Below are 7,406 nucleotides of genomic sequence, written 5' to 3'. Positions count from 1 at the left end.
GAAACGGAAACGAACAAACATCATTTTATTATGTGTTTGGATGCACGGAAGGTTCTTTCTTTATTGCTGCTAGTTTGATTACTAGGGACTTATTGTAGGCAGACTCTCATACGTCATCGGGATCACTTCGAAAATGTCCCACTCATGGCGCTCATCGTGTGATACATTTAGCCTAATTTCTCTGCAAGCAGGGCACTGCTGTTGATAATATTGCCGTTTTAGAAGTTGCCATACACTGAGCTTTCACTCTGACATAAATTGTTATTTGCCTTTAGTGTCCCTTTAACCCGCCAACTTCTTGGCCAATCCCCCATAGTGGGTAGGGGCCAGAATTAAAGAGCAGGTAAACATGTAAATGATCATGGAAGTTAGGCACTCTCTATCAACTCTTCTTGTAACCGCGGGTTTAAATTATTAAGGGTGTTTAGAGGCGGAAATTATGATGCCACTACATTGCCATAGCATAAAAATGTGAATTTTCTATCGAGGCTTCCTGGACAAAGCTCTAAACAGCCTTTTTAAGAGTATGCGTTGCCTGAAAACTGTTTTATTAGTTTCATATATATTACAGCGGGGCTGTTAATCCTTTCGTTATGGCGTACAGAGACGACAGAAAACCATCATCATGAACCGGCACGCACTCTTTTCGTCCTTTTCTTCACCTTATGCTTCGCTCCCAGAACACGTGCGCCGATCTGTCCGACGTGGGATACAATAACTGTTATAGACGATACAACGAGTACAGAGAGAGAGAAAAAGAGATAGAAAGTAAGGGAACAAAGAAATAAACAAACAAGACACGGAAAAAACAGACAGCAAGATAGAAAGAGAAAGAATCAAAGAAAGAGAGAGGAAGAAATGGAAGAAAAAGACAAAGAGATAGAAAGAAAGAGAAAGCGAGAAACAGAGAGAAAAAGAAGGAAACTGAAATTAACAGAGACAGAGAAACAACAGAGCGGAAGAAAGAAGCAGAATAATAAAGAGAAACAAAGATGGCCGTCCAGCTCCGCACTTCCTTCAGGCTTGGCGCCACCAGTGTGAAACTGCTTTTTCTTCTAATTTTTTTGCATTTAAATGTAGGAGAAGCAGCGACCATTACAGGGCAACTCTTTACGTTCATCTCAGTAATAAATTGTGCTCTAATCCGTCACTTATCACGACACTACTTAGCACATCACGGAGCTAACGTACAATTTTTCCTTTATTTTTTTTATACAACTGCAGTGACGCTCGACATGCAGCCATGTATGACTTTTTGAAAAGGTATTTTGTTTCGTCGTTGCGCGTTCATTGATATTAATTTAAGTTCATTGAACACGACCGCAATATTACAATATATTGTATATAGTGCTCACGAGAACTAGAGTCACTGCCGAAATAGCCCGACACCGACCCGTTTAATCCCGTATCGAAAAGGAAAAAGGAATCGCTGATGTCAGGTCACCTGATGCGCCGTCCACCCATCTAATTATTCAACTACTCAGCGCAAAAATTTAGACATACTACACATAGAAAAGATGTGTGTGTCTAAATTTTTGTGAACTGTGTCTGTGTACCGTGTCTAAATTGTTGCGCTGAGCAGTTTAATAATGGAATACCAACTAGCCCAGTCCCACACTTTACGCCCCTCTAAATCCGGATTCGGTCCGTCGTCTGAATGCGCCATAAGCGTTTATAACACGGTGGTCCACCATGCGCCACGACAATGAACAAGTTTCCCAGGACAAAAAAAAAATTATGGTCATATGGATGGATGGATGCTATGAGCGTCCCCTTTATAACGGGGCGGTGACATGCCTGCCACCAGGCTCGAAGGGGGAAAAAAAGAAAAAAAAAAAGAAAAAAACCTTCCTTGTTTCATGTTGGCCTAATACCTTATCTACATTGAATAAATCTATGTTATACCAAAAAAATATAAATTCATGGTCCATCTCTCTGCCTATGGATGGATGGATGGATGCTATGAGCGTCCCCTTTATAACGGGGCGGTGACATGTCTGCCACCATGCTCGAAGAAAAAAGAAAAAAAAACTTCCTTGTTTCATGCTGGCCTAATACCTTGTCTACATTGATTAAATCTATCTTATTATACCAAAAAAATTTATAAATTCACGTACGGTCTATCTCTCTGCCTCTTAAGGCAGAATGACCTTATTTCCCCCCCCCCCCCCCCATTATTTATTTTTGTACTTTATCTCTACTCTTCTGCCACCAATACTCTAACCGTCTCTTACTTATTTCTATCGCGGACGTGTTCAGCTTTCCATTGTTGTCCCTAAAACCCAAGGCTTCCTGTAGGCTCGTGCCCACAAGTATACCTGGGTGAATATCGCCACATTCAATCAGTACATGTTCCATCGTTTCCTTAGTTCCCCCGCAGCATGTACAGTGTTCGTCTTCGTTACTGAATCTCGCTTTATAACTTCGCGTTCTAAGGCAGCCCGACCTTGCTTCAAACAGTAAAGCGCTTCCCCTTGAATTATCATAAAACCTTTCCCTCCTTATTTCGTTTTTTCCCTTTCGGTAGTTACTCAGAGCCGGCTTCTTTTCCATCGCTGTCATCCAATAAGTCCTCTCCGCCTCCCTGACCTTCCGCTTAATGCTCCCTGTTGCCATATCGCCCGCACTGCTAGCCGTATATTTACTGGTGAGCCTCCTAGTTCTCTTTCTCCACTGCGTGTCAACGCTTTTTCTATACAAATACCTGAAAACCTTCTCTGCCCATCTACTCTTCTTCATTTTCCTCAGCCTCTCTTCGAATCTCATTTTGCTCTGAGCTTCCCGCACTTCAAAGCCTGTCCATCCCATATCACCCTTTACAGCCTCAATTGTCGTCTTCCCGTGAGCGCCCAACGCGAGGCGGCCCACCATCCTTTGATTTACATCCATTCCTGATTGTACCTCTGACTTCATGCAAACCACTGAGTTCCCAAATGTAAGCCCCGGGACCATCACACCCTTCCACAGCCCTCGAAGCACCTCGTACCTATTGTATCCCCATAAAGCTCTGTGCTTCATAATTGCAGCATTCCTCTTTCCCTTTGCTACCGCTGCTTTCTCTTGTACCTCCATATATCTATCCCCTTCATTTACCCATACTCCGAGGTACTTGTACTCGCTTACCCTCGGTATTTTTTGGCCCTGTATGAAGACCGCATGGTCTTCGTGATCATTGAATACCATCAATCCACATTTTGTTGCACTAAATCCTAGTCCTAGAGCCTCACATTCCCTTCCGCATATATCTGCCAGTCGCTGTATATCATCTTGACTGTCCGCAAATAAGACAATATCATCAGCATAAAATAGACCTGGAAGCTTCTGCTCAACCATCGTGCCGACCTGTTTGTGTGACAAATTAAATCCAATGTTGCTACCTTCTCGCGCTTTTCCCATCCTCACCATGTACAGCATGAATAACAGCGGGGACAAAGTACATCCCTGTCTCAGCCCCTTGCTAATTTCAACGCTGTCCTTGCTACTTATTCCTTCCCATTCTATACAAACTGTATAGAATGATGGATGGATGGATGGATGCTATGAGCGTCCCCTTTAAAACGGGGCGGTGACATGTCTGCCACCAGGCTCGAAGAAAAAAAAAAAAAAAAAAAAAAAGCTTCCTTGTTTCATGTTGGCCAAATACCTTATCTACATTGATTAAATCTATGTTATTATACCAAAAAATATAAATTCACGGTCCATCTCTCTGCCTCTTAAGGCAGAATGACCTTATTTTTCCCCCATTATTTATTTTTGTTCTTTATCTCTACTTTTCTGCCACCAATACTCTAACCGTCTCTTACTTATTTCTATCGCGGACGTGTTCAGCTTTCCATTGTTGTCCCTAAAACCCAAGGCTTCATGTAGACTCGTGCCCACACGTATACCTGGTTGAATATCGCCACATTCAATCAGTACATGTTCCATCGTTTCCTTAGTTCCCCCGCAGCATGTACATTGTTCTTCTTCGTTACTAAATCTCGCTTTATAACTACGCGTTCTAAGGCAGCCCGACCTTGCTTCAAACAGTAAAGCGCTTCCCCTTGAATTATCATAAAACCTTTCCCTCCTTATTTCGTTTTTTCCTTTTCGGTAGTTACTCAGAGCCGGCTTCTTTTCCATCGCTGTCATCCAATAAGTCCTCTCCGCCTCTCTGACCTTCCGCTTAATGCTCCTTGTTGCCATATCGCCCGCACTGCCAGCCGTATATTTACTGGTGAGCCTCCTAGTTCTTTTTCTCCACTGCGTGTCAACGCTTTTTCTATACAAATACCTGAAAACCTTCTCTGCCCATCTACTCTCCTTCATTTTCCTCAGCCTCTCTTCGAATCTCATTTTGCTCTGCGCTTCCCTCACTTCAAAGCCTGTCCATCCCATATCACCCTTTACCGCCTCATTTGTCGTCTTCCCGTGAGCGCCCAACGCGAGGCGGCCCACCGTCCTTTGATTTACATCCATTCCTGATTGCACCTCTGACTTCATGCACACCACTGAGTTCCCAAATGTAAGCCCCGGAACCATCACACCCTTCCACAGCCCTCGAAGCACCTCGTACCTATTGTATCCCCATAAAGCTCTGTGCTTCATAATTGCAGCATTCCTCTTTCCCTTTGCTACCGATGCTTTCTCTTGTACCTCCATATATCTATCCCCCTCATTTACCCATACTCCGAGGTACTTGTACTCGCTTACCCTCGGTATTTTTTGGCCCTGTATTAATACCGTATGGTCTCCGTGATCATTGAATACCATCAATCCACATTTTGTTGCACTAAATCCTAGTCCTAGAGCCTCACACTCCCTTCCGCATATATCTGCCAGTCGCTGTATATCATCTTGACTGTCCGCAAATAAGACAATATCATCAGCATAAAATAGACCTGGAAGCTTCTGCTCAACCATCGCTCCGACCTGTTTGTGTGACAAATTAAATCCAATGTTGCTACCTTCTAGCGCTTTTTCCATTCCTCGCCATGTACAGCATGAATAACAGCGGGGACAAAGGGCATCCCTGTCTCAGCCCCTTGCTAATTTCAACGCTGTCCTTGCTACTTATTCCTTCCCATTCTATACAAACTGTATTTCCTCGGTATATTTCCCTCAAAAGCTGTACACAGTCGTCACCTATGCCCACTTCCTTCAATATATCCCACAAAATTTCCTGATTAACGTTGTCATACGCCCCGGTGATATCTAGATAAGCTACGTATAAGGGCCTGTTTTCTATTTTAGATATTTCTATACACTGGGTAAGAACAGATTATCGTCTAACCGCCTGTCGATTCGAAATCCATTCTGAAGTTCTCCCAAAATATCATTTTGTTCTACCCACGCTTCTATTTTTAATTTTACTGCCTGCATCGCCAACCTGTATAGCACCGATGTAATTGTTAGCGGTCTATACGAGCGAATGTTATCCTTTTCTCCCTTGCCTTTATAGATTAAGTTCATTCTACTTTTTCTCCAACTGTCTGGTATTTCCCTCTCCTGTAAGCACTTTTCTACGGCTTTCAGCAGTGCTTCTTTAGTGTTATGTCCGAGTTCGTTAATGAGGCTGACGGGAACCCCATCTAAGCCCGGAGTAGTGCGCTTAGGAATTTTTCCTTCGGCCTTCTTCCAATTGAAATTCTCTAGTACTACATCTTCGTCGGTTGCACTCCTTTGCGTACTTTTACTCACCGGGGGAATCCCCTGGGGGACCTTTTTAAACGAATCGGCTGTTATCTTTCGGATGTAACCTAGCGCTTCATATCCTTCCAATTTATTTCCTCCTTCATCTACCATATGTTGTTGCATTGTGACAGACTTCCTACCCAGCGCTTTTAGGTGGCTCCAAAATATCCTAGGCGCGGCCTTCTTCTTTTCGCGAATCTCTGTCATCCAGCGTTCACTTTCACCTTTAATTTTTGCCTCGACTAATTTCTGCACAATGGATTTTTGCTCTAAATATATTTCCCATATTTGGTTGACTTCGTCCTGTGGCCGCTTCTCCTTTTTTGCCTGTCTGTGCTCCCGTGATGCCTGACGTCGCATCTCGATCGCTTCCCTGGATTTCTTTGTTCCACCAACTTTTTGGCTTTTTCTTTCCTTTCCAACAAATAGGTTTTCTTCTCTATTCCTATTTCTTTCGTGATTACATGTAGCAGCTCACTATACTTCCAGTCTTTGCCTGGTAGTTCGTCTACTTTTTCCTCGACTCTTGCGGCTATATTTGTTATTTGTTTGTCATTTAGATACGAGCTGCCAAACTTTGATTCTATGTTCTTATTTTCAGTTTTATATCCCATTTGTAATATTATGCGTTTATGATCACTACCCAAGCTGTTAATGCCTTCTTCGTCTATTCTCATCTCTCTAAGTTTGTCATATATTCCTTCTGTCATGAGACAGTAATCAATGCTCGATTGCCTGTTTCTGACTTCCCACGTGATCTGCCCCTCACACTTAGGCCCCACGTTAACTATCTCAAGACTATGTTGCTCGCAGAGATCTAGCAATAACTTGCCATTGGTGTCTGAATATCCGTCAAGGTCATGAATGTGAGCGTTCATGTCCCCTAGAAGGATTATCTCGGCATCATGACCAAATTCTTTAATATCGGTGCTTATGCATTTCACTATCTCCAGATTCTTTTCTCTGCAGTTATTGCCTGTCCACAAGTAAGCTACACCTAGCCACGTTTTCTTTCCACCTACTGTGCCCGAAACCCACATGTGCTCTGAACACGTTTGTTTTACTCTCTCCCATTTTGTTCTGCTATGAATTAGCATTCCAACCCCCCCACCTCTCCTTTCTGATGTGATCCTGTTACATCCTTCCCAAACATAATTTTCAATATGTGGTGGCTCTTCCAAGTCTCTAAGGTGTGTTTCTGTAACCGCATAGACACCTATCTGTTCCTTGTTTACCTGTCCCTCAATCTCTAACCATTTTGCCTTTTTTCTGCCACCCTGCATGTTAATGTAACTAATTGCAACACGCGCCTTCTCCCTTCTTTTACCTTTTCTCTGTTTTTTCGCTATACTACCTGTCAAAGAGTCCCCCTGGTTGTTTTCCTCATTACAAGCTACCATGGGCACCGAAGGGCCCGCGTGCCCCCCAAAAAAGCTACTGCGCGTCCTGCAAGACGCCAACCCACCTCATGGCCAAGCCTCCTATCGAAGTGTATTCCGTCTCTTCGAAAACCACCCCACCTGTGCACCTCTCTGTTTATTTCCACTACCTCAATGCCTTTCTCTCTACTCATCTGCCATATCTCTCTGTTTGCGTCGACAACCGCTCTTTGCAGGTTGCCGTCACGCACCGGTACCTCCGGTATTGTGCATACCACTATCTGCACCTGAGGGGAAATGGCGCGCATGTCATCGACCCCTTTCGCCAATGTGGTCCCTAGTTCGGCTGATTCG

Source organism: Rhipicephalus sanguineus, chromosome 10 (assembly GCF_013339695.2).
Source record: "Rhipicephalus sanguineus isolate Rsan-2018 chromosome 10, BIME_Rsan_1.4, whole genome shotgun sequence".
Classification (NCBI taxonomy): domain Eukaryota; kingdom Metazoa; phylum Arthropoda; class Arachnida; order Ixodida; family Ixodidae; genus Rhipicephalus; species Rhipicephalus sanguineus.
Note: the sequence above shows the minus strand (reverse complement) of the source record.